Source organism: Prionailurus viverrinus, chromosome C1 (assembly GCF_022837055.1).
Source record: "Prionailurus viverrinus isolate Anna chromosome C1, UM_Priviv_1.0, whole genome shotgun sequence".
Taxonomy (NCBI): Eukaryota; Metazoa; Chordata; class Mammalia; order Carnivora; family Felidae; genus Prionailurus; species Prionailurus viverrinus.
In genome coordinates this window covers 209,971,472-209,986,915 of record NC_062568.1, presented here as the reverse complement: position 1 = coordinate 209,986,915, position 15,444 = coordinate 209,971,472, and the positions used below count along the sequence as shown (strand labels likewise).

The 15,444-nt window shown below is 45.7% G+C and overlaps 1 protein-coding gene across 7 annotated transcripts in view; it reads left to right on the top strand.

Moving 5' to 3' along the window:
* CAMTA1 (calmodulin binding transcription activator 1) overlaps window positions 1–15,444 on the top strand; it is an 850,989-nt gene that overhangs the window by 74,178 nt on the left and 761,367 nt on the right. For 5 of the 7 annotated variants that reach the window (XR_007154534.1, XR_007154531.1, XR_007154533.1 and 2 more), the window contains exon 3: window positions 8,782–8,865. The exons of 1 other annotated variant lie outside the window; for it this stretch is intronic. The gene's annotated coding sequence lies outside the window, so the exon portion shown is untranslated. Of the gene's footprint in view, window positions 1–8,781; window positions 9,047–15,444 lie in introns of those variants that run through there. One more of the 7 variants, XR_007154530.1, reaches the window with a different exon arrangement.

The window sequence follows — 15,444 nt, the reverse complement described above, 5'->3', positions numbered from 1 at the left end:
GCCATCAGCACAGAGCCCGACGCGGGGCTCGAACTCACATACCATGAGATCGTGACCTGAGCTGAAGTCGGACGCTTAACCGACTGCGCCACCCAGGCGCCCCTCCTGTTTGTTTTTGAGCCCAGCGCTCTCTGCCGAGCTCCACGCCAGAGCTGCCTACCTGATGTCTCTGCTGGAGGGTCTGACGAGCTTCTGCTTCGTGTGTCTGAAAAAGAATTGATTGTCTTCCTCTCTGTCTCTCCTGTCTCAATAAAGGGCTCCAGTCAGACCTGGGGCAGGGGGGCAGTTTTAAAATAAACTTCTGCAGTCTCACAGTAGGTTTAGATGTGCAGAAAAGTTGCAAGAATATTTCAGAGGGTTTCTGTGTACCCCCTGCTCAGTTTCTCTCTTAATGTTACTTTGGTACACTGGTCCCATCCAATCTGTACTGATGCATTATTATAAACTAAACTCCACCCATTATCCAGATTACCTTGGTTTTCCCCTAAAGTCCGTTTCTGTTCCAGGACTCCATCCAGGATGCCACATTACATTCAGTCAGGTCTCCATAGGCTCCTCTGGACTGTGACAGCTTCTCAGACTTCCCTTGTTTTTGTTGGCCTTGACAGATCACATATTTTGTATGTCCTTCAGTTGGGTGTGTCTGCTCTTTTCCTCACCACTAGGCTGGGGTTATGGGTTTGGGGAAGGCAGACCCCAGAGGTACACTGCCATCCTCGTCACGTCCTATCAAGGGGTGCCTGCTGTCAACATGACTCATCACTGACGGTGTTAACCTTGATCACCTAGCTGAGGTGGTGTTGATCAGGTTTCTCCTCTGTGCGTTACTATTTTTCCCCCCTCAGAGGCCGTTTTGCCTCCTCTTCCTCCTTTTACTCCAGCCTGAATTCATACCTCCTGGTTCTGTTTGCAGATAAATTTCCTTTCTGTCCAAATCACTTTTTACAGCCACCACTGCCGTCTAAGCCACCATCACCTGGGCCCAGACTGCTTTGAGGGATCTCCTGGCTCCTGTCCCTACTTGTACCCTTGCCTCCTCCCGACCCAGTCTCCACCCAGACACCAGAGTGGTCTTTTAAACATGCAGCAGGGTTACAGTACCCCTTTTCTCAGTCCTCTAGTTGATTTCCTGTTGTACTGGAGATGTCATCCCAACTACTCAACATGGTCTGTGAGGCCTGTGCGATCTGTCACCCTCCAGCCTCCGGCCAAGCCCCTCTCCCCTTGATTCCTGTTCCGTCCCCTGTTTCTTTTCCCTGAGTCTCTCCTTCTGCACTGTCAGCTGCTTCCTGCTCTGCTGCCTTTTACATGTCACTTCCGCTGCTTAAAAGATGGTCACTCTCCACCTTGTCCTTCGCATCTCTGCTGTATGTTATTTCCTTAGGGGAAACTTGCAGGCCCCCTTGAGAGCTGCAGGGACACCCCTGCAGGGGTCTGCACACGGCCTTGCACTCCTTCACTCTGCGTGGTGCCCTGTGTGTGGGAGTCCTCACTCGCAGGCTGAGGCCTCTCTGCCCTTCACTGTGTGCCCCTGGCACCTCTTGTACTGAGCCCGCCCCAGAGTTAGGTACTCAGTAAGTATTTGTTGAATAAATGGATCTGTCTGCTATTAAAATTAAAAAAAAAATTTTTTTATGTTTATTCATTTTTGAAAGACAGAGAGACAGAGCACAAGCAGGGGTGGGGTGGAGAGAGAGGGGCACACAGAATCTGAAGCAGGCTCCAGGCTTTGAGCTGTCAGCACAGAGTGCGATGTGGGGCTCAAACTCACGAGCCGTGAGATCATGACCTGAGCCGAACTCAGACGCTCAACCAACTGAGCCACCCAGAAGCCCCTAAAAAAATTTTTTTTTTACTGTTTATTTTTGACAGAGAGAGACAGAGTGTGAGCGGGGGAGGGGCAGAGAGAGACAGGGAGACACAGAATCCGAAGTAGGCTCCAGGCTCCAAGCTGTCCGGCCCAGAGCCAGACATGGGGCTCAAGCCCACGAACTGTGAGATCATGAGCCGATCCAAAGTTGTATGCTTAACCGACTGAGCCACCCAGGCACCCCAAGATCTGTCATTTATTTACAATAGTGGGTAGAACTGCAGAGTGGAAAACAGGTTTATCTTCCTTTTTTCAAACATGCAAATATGCAAATAAGCCTTTGAATTTAATGCTATCATTCCACTGCTGTAAATCCTATCTGTATCCTTTAATATTTTTTAATGTTTATTTTTATTTGAGAGAGAGACAGAGACAGAGAGACAGTGCATGAGCTGGGGAGGGGCAGAGAGAGACCAGAATCTGATGCTGGCTCCAGGCTCTGAGCTGTCAACACAGAGCCCAATGCGGGGCTCGAACCTACCGGCCATGAAATATGACCTGATCTGAAGTTGGATGCTTAACCAACTGAGCCACCCAGGTGCCCCCCTACCTGTATCCTTTTGCATTTTGTAAGGTCCTGTGATGGGTACAGCAGTGGATCTGGAAGCATGTATTCACCTGAAGGACCTACCTATTCATTTATTGCCTTTCCTAACATGTGCAGAGCCCTGGATGGGGTAGGGCCAGTGGGAACCTTCCATACCCTCTGGTGCTAAGTCATGGAGTAGGGCAGATCTGGACAGATTGTAGTTTGAATTCCAGCTCTACCTTTTTAAGGTCTATATCTTGAACTTAACCTTTTCTGCCTGCAGAAATGGGAACCTTTTCCGCCTGCAGAATTGTAAACCTTGGAAAGAATGAGATAAGAAAAAGGATATAAGATGATCAGGATCATAATCGTTGCAATCACACAGCTAATGTTGATTGCTTTGTAGGTCCTAAGCACTATACTAAGCAGTTTATATTACTTACTGTCACTCTCACAGTAACCCTATGAAGTGGGGGTGTCATTATCTTCATGTTGTCAATGAAGAGAGTGAGACTCAGTGAAAATTTAAATAATTTGTCCAAGGTCATGGAAGTATTAAGTGGTAGAACTGTTACTGGGAGCTAGAACCACGTGACCTGGTTTCAGAGCCCGGGAAGGACTGACTTCGCTGTGTCTTGTGAAGCCACCGACCTTTCAGTGTAGCTTCTTCATTCTTTTGGGTTTTAAAGACTTTTTAGGGATCAGTTGGCATTTTAAAAATGTTAATAGTTTTGGGAGGGAGGACTGCCTTAAAGCTGTTATCAGCTGGAATTTGTTCCTTAACTGTCCACTTTGGCAGCTCTGACATGGTGACTGACACCTGCCTGTAGGAGGCAGGTCATGTGTGGGGCTGGAGGGGGTGGTTGGACCTACCTGGGCCCTGTTTCTTACAGTGATGATTGTGACTGTTCTGGTCCGACTCTCCTGGTGCTTTTACCAAAACTGCAGTCTGTGTAGTTCCTCGTTTGACGCACTGGGTTGTAATCTCCCTGTGACAGGACTTGGGAAACCATTTTTACAAATGACTTGGTTTAAAGAAATAAGACTTACTGAGTTTGAAGTCTGAGCATCAGTGAAAAGAGGAGAAGGCAAAGGTCGGAGTCTTAATGATCCTGATTATCGTGCAGGAAGCCATGGAGCAGTTAAAGGGAGCGTGGGCATGCTCGATCAGTAAACTGAGGAACAAGTAAGATACAAGTAAGGTACGCAGTGGACCAGCCTGTTTCCCTTTTGTTTTATTTCTTATAAATTTGTATTTGGGGGAATTTGGCATATGTTGTGTTGCTCTTTTTCCCTAGTGGGATAGTATCAGAAAGGAATGGGTGTTGGCTACGGCAAGTTGACGTAAATTTCAAATCTGAAGAAAAAAATGTGAGAATATTCGGTGAATTTACATGTCATTTGCAAAGCTAGGAGTATGTCTAAAGCTGATTTCATCATTTCGGAGAAACGGTCAGGGTTCTCTGATTTTCCATTTAGAAAATGTGGTTCTAGAGTTGGGGTCCAGCGGCTCAGCAATAAGTGGTTCCCCCACACTCCCCCTTGGCTCTCAGCCTTCTCTGCACGGGGGCCACAGCACGGCCATGTGGCTCAAAGGGTGTAGGGGTGGGCAGAGTCTCTGTCTTGCATACCCCCTCATTCTTAAGTAGCTTTTTCGAGGTTTAATTGGCATGTAATAAATGGCACGGACTTAAGTGTGCAGTGAAGGGTGTGCACGTGCCCACACCGCACGGCCGTGCTCCACCGTAATGAACATATTCATCACTCTGAAGAGTTCCTGGGGGCTCTTTGCTGTCCCTTCCTCCCACGCTCTTCATTCTTTCCTGAAACCTTTGAAGCTGTTGGGGGGGAGGTGGGTGGGAATGACATTGTTGAGGGTAAAATCATAGGTTAGAAAGTATTTAACCTGTAGTGTCGGCCTTTATTTTCTTTCCGAGGACTAGTGGAAGTAAGGTGATGATCGTAGGTATCGGTTGCTCTGTCACTGATAGAAAGTTTGGAGAAAAAGACACACAAATCTCTTTGAACAGACTATCTTTGAGAAGCTTGGCAGAGCTGTATTTCCGGAGAAGTTGAAGAAATGGTAGAGATGGTGACTGTTGTCGGAAGGGCACAGAAGACCAAATGCTTTTTGTTCTCTTAGTTTCTCAGTAGATGGTATTTCTAACAAACCCTATCATGGAAAGGCGATAGGAATATAATCCCCACTTAACTGAAGGATATACTTAGCTCAAGTGCATTTTATTTCAGTCTGTTTTATTGAATGACATGTTGGTGATTTATTCCTTGTATTTATAGGTAAAGATTTGTTTTTTGTTTTTGTTTTGGCTCACACTGTAAACTTTTGGCTGGCCATTTCTCTTTTTCATCTCTGAACATACTTGCTGAGGTTAGTTTCTGTTGTAGAAAGCATTGTACTGTTGAGTTACTAGACATTTTGTAAAGAAGTAAGATAGGGCTCTACTGTCATTTGTTGCCAGCTGTCTCCTAGCGTCCTGACTCTGCATTTTCTCGGCTCTTTATTTTTCATTTCTTTTTGGTTCTTCCATGTGTTTTATTTTGTAAGTAATATGCTTGAGGTGAATGAAAATGGCAGCATTTGTGTTATGATTTAATTAACCTCATTAGAAAAGATGTTCTTTGTCCTGTGTTTATTTAGTTGAGAAACGAGCCAATTCTCTGTGCCTATAAATGCTGGCTGGTCCTTGGCAAAAATAAGTAAATAAGTAAAAATTAACTAGAATACAAAGTGTGTTGGAAAACACGTCTCTCTAAAAAGTGGTCCAGACATTGAGAGCTTAATTAATATAGGTGAGGGTTTCCCTGCAAAAAGTATTCTTCACCAGAACTCTGATGACCTGATGGTCTTATGAAAATGAAGCTTGGTTGTTTATTTATTTATTTTTTTTGATGTTATTACTCTGCACTATGGCAGCATAGTTTTCCAGTTTATGGATGTCTTTTTTTTTTTTTTTTTAATACTTATTTATTTTTGACAGTGAAAGAGACAGCACTAGCAGGGAAGGGGCAGATAGAGAAGGAGACACAGAGTCTGAAGCAGGCTCCAGGCTCCGAGCTGTCAGCACAGAGCCTGATGTGGGCCTCGAACTCACGAGCCATGATATCATGACCTGAGTTGAAGTTGTCCGTTTAACTGACTGAGCACCCAGGCCCCCCAAGTTTTCCAGTTTAGATTGAGAATAGCGTACATGTTAGTTATACCCCTCAAGTTTTAGGAGGTAGTAGGATTTTTGAGCATTTGTTGTTGAATTCAGTTACTGGTAATCATTTTGGAAGGGAACTGTCTTGTAGTAGATGAGCCCTCTGTGTGCCCCTTGGTGGAAAAATGCCAATTCTACCAACGAGAGATTTGTTTTGGGTTGAAGAAGCCCCCTTAGTCTTTGCATGCACCGGTTTGTATAAATTCAGTCCGTTTGTTGTCAGCCAGTAAACGGCCTCAGGGAAGAAAAGGGGGTTCCTGGAGGAGATCTGAGGATGGTAATTGGTTCCTGAGCCACTCTGTCTGGGGTCCAGGAAGGGGGCTGGGAAGATCTTCCTATCCATCAGGTTTTGGCTTGGGCCAGTCCTTTGAACAAAAAATAAAAAGCTGCTCAGGCCCCATAGCTTCTGGAATTCTGAGCCAGCCTGTCGCTTCACCAGATTTCAGGTCAAGTAGACAGTTGCCAGATTGTTTCTGTGGGAAAATGTCTGTGTGCTCCAAGTGCCTGGCTCAGCAAAGGGGCTCTGGTGACAATGTGTGCCCTGCCCCTGAGCCCTCCTTTTACACATGAAAGTATGTTCCAGGACCCTTGGGTACTAGGGATGTGCTGACTCCTGGTGGCCTTTATTCTCCTCCACCCCAATTAAAATCATTTGAAAAACATTAGCTCAGGTCCTTCATAGATTTCTTGAATCACCCAGAATTTTATTTATTGGCACAGACTTACTCAGAGGCGCTTGTTTGTCAGAGCTTGCAAGTATTTAGCTGGGGAGAGTTCTGTTTGTGTTTGTTACTTAGGCTGTGATCATATCTGTGGGAAAGTGCTTGGTTGTAGCGAGAGCAGTTCCTTGCTCCTGGGCGTCTGTCATGTTGGAATGGGTTGGTGTGTCTGCAGCTTTGGCAGGGCTTAAACTGGTAGAAAATTTGGGCTAACGTATTTTTGTGAGTTGGTGAATTTTAGAAGTGATTTAGAAGACTTTAGGAAAAGTCTCTATAAGGACTCCATCCTCTAGTTTTAAGAGGAAATTAGTTAATAAATGCACGTGTCTTGGTGATGAAGGGGTAGATGCAGATACTTGATCAGAGTAGATGCACCCTTTGTCACTTTATTTATTTAAAATATTTTTTTAACATTTATTTTTATTTTTGAGACAGAGAGAGACAAAGCGTGAATGGGGGAGGGTCAGAGAGAGAGGGAGACACAGCATCTGAAACAGCTGTCAGCACAGAGCCTGACGCGGGGCTCGAGCTCATGGACCGCGAGATCGTGACCTGAGCCGAAGTCGGACACTCAACCGACCGAGCCACCCAGGCACCCCACTTTATTTATTTTTTATTTATTTATTTTTAGAGAGAGAGAGAGAGAGAGAGAGAGAGAGAGAGCAAGGGAGGGGCAGAGAGAGAGAAAGAGAGACTCCCAAGCACGCTTCGAGGTGTCAGCACAGAGTCCGACCCAGGGCTGGAGTTGAACGCCTGAACTGCGAGATCATGACCTGACCTGAGCCCCAGTTGGAAGCTTAACTGACTGAGCCACCCAGGCCCCCCACTTATTTTTGTCATTTTAATAGATCTTCTAGTAAAACAAACTTGACACAGCGCTGGCTTCTAGCCTTCTCCCGCAAACCTGAGCACCAGCCCCTAGAACAACACACGCCTGTGTTTGATAGGCTATCGATTCCTGCTGCAGGGCTCCCAGTCGCCTGCATGCCTCCCAGCAGCAAATACATATGTGACAGACTTTCCATGAGATGAGCATTCCAGAGAAATGAAATGCTAGTTTACTTTTCAGTAGCTATGGAACTTAAAAAAATCGTGTTTTTAGAATCGTGGCCTTAAGGCACTAACACACTGGTGTCTGGTGCATGCAGCTCTCTGCACGTCCTTTGTAACAGAATCTAATCGGGGGAACCGAAATCTGATGTTTATGGAGTTTGTTTAGTTATTGATTGCTCTCAGCCATCAGAAAGCATATGCCGTTCCTTTTGATAAAATCCTTTCGGGCAGTTGTCTGTATTTTAATATGTAAGTGTCTTTGGAATTTGATTTGAACAAGGTAAACTCAGAATGTCAGATACTGTGGGGTGCAATGCAACTAGGGGCCTGGAAGAAGGGCGGTGCTGGCATCAGGTCCTTTGTGGCTCCCCACGGAGCCTGTCACTTACCCTGGAGCCACTGTTTGCACCGCCTGCCAGAGCCTGCTGTCCAGGAGGTGCTGTGGACTGTGGGTCCTGAAATCAGGGAGTGTTCCCTGTTAGAGAGCAGACGATCTCGATCATGGTTGTGTTCACTTCCTTCAGTAGTGACAGGAGTATGGGAATTACTTGCTGTAAGTGTTAATTGTCATGCTTGCTGTTGCCGCAAAGTGGGTTTGTGGTGACTCAGGTGGTAGCCGCGTGTTGCAAAACAGAACCTTAGCTCTTGCTGTCCTTTTTAAAGCCGATGGTTCTAATCTGTTAATGAGGAAGATGAGTAAATAATAACAAAAAATTGAAGCCTAACCTGTCAGGTACTTTTTTTTTTTTTCATTGTCAGATACTTCTCTTGTCCAGCTTCTACTAATTCTGTGTAAATCCATGAGAACTAGCAAGTTATTTTGCCTAAAATGTGTTTTCTCCCCTCGGTGCAGTGAAAGTCGAATGTGAGAACAGATCTTAATAGATGGAGTTGCACAGTTTATTTCATCATGTATCACTTTATTGCTATCTTCTAGAACATTGTTACACTAAATGTTCCAATAATGGAAATTTTATGCAGCTACTTCAAATGAAACAAATTTGCAAAAACTCAATTTTGGAACTCATTCCTTGAGGAGAGGAAAAAAACCTCACCACACTGTGACCAAATTAGATTTCTGATCTATTGGCAACTTATCAAACACTGTAATTTCCAGAAAACAGGGTCTGGGGTCCAGTGGAAATGTCAGTACTTCACAGTCACTTATGATCGGAGATGTTTTGGGTTTTAATGTTACACGGTTAAATGTCTGCAAAAATTTTGTTGGTAACAGGTAATTGAAATTTGGTTTTGTGCCTACATAAAAATGGCTCTACACGGAATCAGGAATGACTTGTATTCAATTACAGGGGAGTCTTCTTTTCAAGAACTTGATTTTAAATTCTCAGAGATACTAGTTTTACTTACTAGAGCTCCTTTGTTTTGCAGAGATCATGATGCAGCCGTCCTTTTGGATTTCTTTTTAATAATGTGTGACCCTTCACCTTTGATCCCCTGACCTGCATTACCTTGGTAACCATTTCATTTTTTAATTTAATTTCATTTTTTAATTTTGGTGTACAAGCTGTAACATTTCATCTCTCAAAGTGTAACACGCTGATTTCCTCAAATAGAGATACCCCTTTGAGCGATAAATTTGCAAAATGCTGTCTTCATTTTCTGTATTAAAATTCATTTCAGTTTTTAAAATAAAGTGTAATCTGTGTTTTCATCCTTCTAAAATTTAAGTTTAGTGAGTGCCTCTCCCCGTACAATATTATCTCCTTTTCTATTCGTGTTTTGCAATAGCTAAGTTAACTTGGTGATCACACATAACTCACATATGCAGCAGCCAGCCACCACCTCCTCGTTCCACATACACCCCTTCCCCATCAGCACATACCCCACCCTTTGCAGATTACCTCCTCTGTCTTTCAGAAATAGTGGCGACTTGAATTTACTAGTCTTAGTTGCCACATTCTACAACCTCAGATTACATTTTATGTTCTCAAGTATTATTGGGTCAGAAAATTGAGCCCCTTAGTTCCATGTATGGGCTAGAAGATAAGAAAGTCGTCTTTTTCCCAAAATGTACCTTTCCCCTCCTTTAATACTTATGTCATTATTTGAGGCGTAAGTTGAGAACAAGCAACATTTTTAACATGATCAGAAATGTCCTTTTGTCTCTGCTGAAGCCTGGGTGGTCAGCTGCAGTGGTCTGTATACCTGATTGCTTTATGACATATGCTATTTGGTGACTGTTGTTCAGACATTTTTAACTGTATTCTGTTTTTCAGAAAATTCTTACTCAGAAGCAAAACAAACCAAAGGCTAAAAATAAAAGTCAAACTTGAGTTAATTCTTTGAACTGGCAGGATATTCCTAAGAAATCATGTTCCTTAAAAAAAAAAAAAAAAAAAAAATCATGTGAAATTTCTTAGCCTGGCCTGCTGAAGCACAGATTATTTTTTAAGTGTCTCATTATTTTATTCTCTAACATTTAATGCTGATGCTTTAATGGCACACAGCTGAAGCTGCTAAATGAGCACTGAAATGGATTTAAGTCCTCTCTGAGCTTTGTCGATACCTATAAAAGTTTATGTCATTCATTAGAACCACAAGTTAAAATTAGTTGTAGTGAGCTGTTCATTGGAGATTGGAACTCTCATGAACACTTCTTCAGGCTTACTGGCTTGTTTTTGTCTGTTACACTTACATACCTGTAAAACTGCCTGTGACCTTGGCTGTCTTTTCACAGAATTGCAAAATACCAGAGCTGAGAAATATAAATCTTGTGATTACAAAGCCAGGAAGTGCATGGAATGAACGTCCCAATAGTTGTGAGCAACTTATTTGTCGCCTTGCATTTTAAGGTGTTGTTGTTGTTTTTAAATGAGAATGCTTTCAAAGTTGTGTAGGAATGTTTTCCAGATCCTACCCATTACTCGTTCCTCTGATGTGACATCCTTCCCGCACCGCAGGAGTTGTGCCCGGCTGGAGTTTACCCCACGGAGACTCTCAGGGCTGAAAGGGGCCGTGTGGCCCTCACAGCCACCCAGCCCCTGTGGGGAGCGGGCTGCTGGTCCCCAGAGGGTCACATGCTCCCTGTTGACAGAATCAGGGCCTCTTGACATCTTCCCCGTAGGCTGCCATGTCTCCTAGAGACAGTCAGATAGTTTATTCATAAGTCCAGTAGGAGCTGGAGAGGCATACATAGGTGCCCAAGAGAAATGCTTTATTGTGATATTTTGTTTTGCAATTAGGTCAGTTAGATTTTCTTTAAAGTTTTCTGCTAAGTGCATTTTAAGATAACTTCATTTTTCAAAGAGAGCTAGTGTATGGACATATTTATGATTTATTTTTAATAAGCGCTTATTTGCGTAGTATTTAGGAATTCTAGTAAGTTGTAAGCCGCACGGATGTGGTTTTTTAAAGCATGATTAGAGAAGACTCTAGTCTGGAAGTCAGGAAAACCTGCTTTTGACTAGCAGGGTATGTGGATGTGCCGTTCTTGTCTTTTAAGGTAGTTGTACAAAACTAAAGAACTGGAGTAGAAAGACTTCAAAGACTTTGATGTGATGTTATTAAAAACAGTGAAATCAGTTGTTCGGCTTAACGGTGTAGGAGTTTCTGAAACATTATGTGGATTCTACTTCAGTTTCCTTTTATGTGAAATGTAGATGTTGTTATGTCTCCTACTTGCTTTTTAGGGTGGTTGGCAGGATAAATGAAACACTGTATGCTGGCCGCACTGGGAATCCGGGAGGAAGGTGCTTTGAACTTAAACTTCATCCTGTGGCTGTCCTATTGGCCGCAGCCATCGTCATGCTGAGAGGCGGGTGGAGTGGATTCTGTACTGAGTGGCTGGGAGCACGGGCTCTGGGGCCAGGTTGCCTTGGGTCCAGTGCCACTTCCCACCTGGGTCCCTTAGGGTGGTTTGACATGTCTGTGCCTCAGTTTCCTCCTCTTTGAAATGGAGATGATAGGAATAGCTACCTACTCAGAGGGTCATGATGCATCTCTGGGGAGTTGATGTCTGCACAGTACTTAGAGCAGGGGTGGCAGGCAGGGTGGCAGTGGCTGTGGCATCCAGGCCAGATTCTGCACGCCAGGAGAACCCCAGGCAGGATGGGGTCTCAGTGACACGGAATTCTGAGGGGAGCACACACCTTGCAGGAAGCGAAGCTTCAGAGAGCTTCCCCGTTAGTCTTCTGACTGAGAGAGCTGGACGTGCTCCCAGGGAGGGGAGCCGGGACGGGACGCTTACGGTTATGAGGCGCCTCTAAAGCAGGTGCCGGTTCAGGTGCATAAAGGTACCTCTGGGCCCCTGACCTTTAGGAAGAAAAGTTTAGATGATTCAGAGCACTTAATCCTTTGTTGATAGGTCCCTTTGAGTTAGCGGTTTTTGGCTGTGGAGATACAAGAAAAGAGACCCCTCATCTTTCACTTAGTTTGGCACGGATTCCTTCTCCTTTAGCTTCGACAAGCTGTCCGGTGGGCTCCCAAGGAGTCAGAAAACCGTATGAGGCTTCAGTGCTTCCTTCTAAGTCGAAAAAGTGGAGGCAGTCACTGTTTGGGGGTGGGGGGAGGGTGTCACATGTATTTTCGGGTCACTTCCATGCATTTTAATCATCTACATTTTTCTGAGGTGGGTGATGGTTTGCACCAGAGAACACTGATGCTCAGGCGGTTGGATCCGCCTTCACGGGTCATACTCCTTGGAAATCACAGACCAGGGACTTAAATTCCAGGTGCTGTCCTCCTGGCACCTGCTTCCTTGGGTTTCCTGGCAAACGTGGCTGCACCCTGACCAGAAATAGTTCTGCTGTTTGGTCACAGGGGACTCAGCTGTGTGCATTACTGTCCCTCAGCCATCAGCAGCCCTGACTTAGTAAGGACTCCGGTGACCTGCCTCCACCATTGCCGGGAAGACTCCATCACATGTGTGGTCCTCACAGGGGCTCCCCAGCAGTGGCTTCCACTCCATCTTGGCTGCACATCCAGGATCACCTGTTAGCTTTATAAAGTACGGAGCCCTGGCCGTGTCCCAGCCTCTGATCTGGCCTTTCTAGCTGAGAGCCATTGATCGCTGGGTTCAGCAGTCTAGGGAGTTTATGTTATAGACAGAAAATAATGTAAATAATTTGTGCACGTATAGACTCATGCTTCCAGAACATGGCCCAGTGCTATTCTATAGTTAGCTATTTTGTAAGTTAAATGGGCCTTTGTGGGCCAATTTAGTAATTCAGCCATCTGTAATCAGCACCCTTTCTGTGGGAAAAGTCCCAGCCGTCCACTCCACAGACTGTAGTTCTCTGGAAGTGGGCGTCTGACCATCCCCAAAACCAGGTTTGAAGTTAATCACAGAACTGAATGCAGTTAGGGGGCTCTGCCTTCTTCCTCTCTCACTTCTCCTTTTTTCTCCCATTTTGTATCTTTATTTTCCCCTCCTTTCCTCTGGCTCCCAACTCCTCCTCCTCCTGTCCTTCCTCTTTTTTTTTTCCTCCATCCATCGTCCACATGCCTCTGGGCATTTCTGTCGTCAGACGGCAAAGCACTGGCAGTCGTCCAGGGGGCGTAGCACCAAGTAGGTGTTCACATCGACATTCCTTAATTTGTCTTCACATCGATCTTTCTGAGGAGTAGGCACTACCCTTCATTAGCCTGAACACGGTCAGCTTTTGTTTGTGATTCACTGAGTAGGACAGAGTGTGGGATACTAGGATGGACTTGACCGTTGTCGAGGCACCGGTATCAGGCTTTTAGTGTATTTGCTGCATAGTTTCCAGAGCTGGACACGAGCGGATTCCACAGGCGGAGCGCTCTGAGGGCGAGCAGTGGGCCTCCTCGTGGCCCCCATCCGGCCGCTGAGGAGCCGTTCTGACGGAGATTAGCCCTTCTTCAGGCATTGAGGAGGCCAGGGAACGCTTGGGACAAGGATGAGATGTTCCTGCCATTCCTCAGTGGCCGTCGGCCGTAGCCAGAGAGGGGCTAGCGAAAGAGAGGCGGTGGCGGTGCGGCTGCACCGTTCGGGAAGTCACGGGAAACCTCTCCTGTTAGCTCTAGTCTTTGCTTCTGGTTTCCCTGCGAAACGGGCCACGGTTACCGTGGCTCCGTGTGACATGCTTCGGAACCATAGGATTTAGACCAGACTTGCCACTCTCCTCATGAATCTTTCCCCTGGGTCACCAGTACACGGCGTGAGGACACATAGCACATCCGCCCGCCTCAGGACTGCGGTGAGTCGGGTTCGATTGTCCAGTGCTTTTGCTCTCATCTGCGCTGATCCTTGTAAATACTTGACCCCCTTCGCCCTTCACTTTTCCAAGGAGAATCCTGAGTGTTTCACTTCTCTCGTTATGGTGGCAAGAGGACGGGCGGGGAGGGCTGGAACTCTGGGCTGGGCCGTTTGACCCGGCACTGCCTGCTCGTGTGATGCCACAGCGTCCGGCCCGGGGGCTCGCGCATAGTAGACGCTCAGCAAACACTCCTTCTGTTCTCATTAGCGCAGGTAATTAAGAGCAGGAGCTGATAGACTGCACGTATCTGTGCAGAGATATATCTGTAATTAAAGTTTTAATTAAAGAAACACCAGACCAGGCAGATGGTTCTTATGCCTGTATCCTGTAAACCAGGCAGTCATGGCTTTTCGATCTTGCAAACAAGCAAAGCAGAGACCCGCATCACTCGTGGACGGCACGGGAGGGGAGGGGTACTCTTATTAACCAGCCATAATCTAATCTTGGCAGTACTCTGTGTGATGCCAAATCCAGGGATGATCGTTGCAGTTTGAAATGGAAATACAATACATCAAAGTTCTGTCCCTACCAAAGCTTTTAAGCCTCCAGTCAAGGGCATTACCACAGCCCAGCTGGTATATCACAAGGCATGTGGTTTTGTGCTAGATCACAAAAGCTGACAAAGGGTTATGTAGGATCGTCAGCTAAATACAGTATTAAATTAGAGTGCTATCATCCTGAGCTTTCGGGTTTTGCCACCGTATAGCAGTGCAGCGTTGGGATATGGGACGTGTGCCTGCCTGGCTCGTGCAGGCCCTCTGTGTTGTTTATGTCACAGTGACCTTAATGGCCAAGTGCAGAATTTAAAAAGCACGACAGCCACCGGGGATAACCGAAAAAAACTTACCTCGGGTCTTATCACTTAGAAAAACCTCTGCCCAGGGAGCCCCATTCGTTTGTTCAGGTCAGGCCACTGTCAGTAGGAGGCCCGAGCAGTGCAGAAAAGAGGCTTTGGGAGGTCCGTGCCAGTTCACCTTGACCTCTTGGGATGCATCCTCTTGTTAGCCCCCGGTTTCTTGCCCTTCCTCGTATCGTTCGCCCATAATGCTCGTCTGGCATTGCTGCACTGCCCGTGGGGTTCTGCAGCTGAATTATATGCCAGCCAATAAAGGTGTGTTTTTACCGCCTACGTCTCCCTCATGTTTGTCTGTTTGGTAGAACCACTGCTGAAGATGTTCGCTTTCCATCTCGTGGTGAAACATGGTAGTTTTGAGGGTTAGGAGAGTTGTTTCTACTTTGCTTAACTATAGGTGACCTTGTCCCTGTTTCTTTTACTTATTATTTTTTTAATGTTTATTCATTTACAGAGAGAGCGAGAGCGTGCACGAGCAGGGGAGGGGCAGAGAGAGAGAGAGGGAAAGAGAGAAACCTAAGCAGGCCCTGTGCTCAGTGTAGAGCCTGACGGGGACTTGATGTCACGAACCATGAGATCATGGCCTGAACTGAAATCAAGAGTCGGAGGCTTAACCTGGTGAGCCACCCAGTCACTCCAACCCCTATTTCTTTGAAAGGAAGTAGGGCTCTCACCTGAAAAAATTCGTGTCATACCAGGATGTATAGGTATCTTCCTATCAAAGACCATGTCACAAAATAGTAGAAACCAGAACTACTTTATTTATTTATTTTTTAACGTTTTATTTACTTATTTTGAGGGAGGGGGAGAGAGAGGGAGAGAGAGCGAGCAAGCAGGGAAGGGCTGAAAGAGAGGGAAAGAGAGAAAGGATCCCAAGCAGGCTCCATGCTACCAGCATAGAGCCCAATGTGGGGCTCAAACCCACAAACTGTGAGATCATGACCTGAGCTGAAACCAACT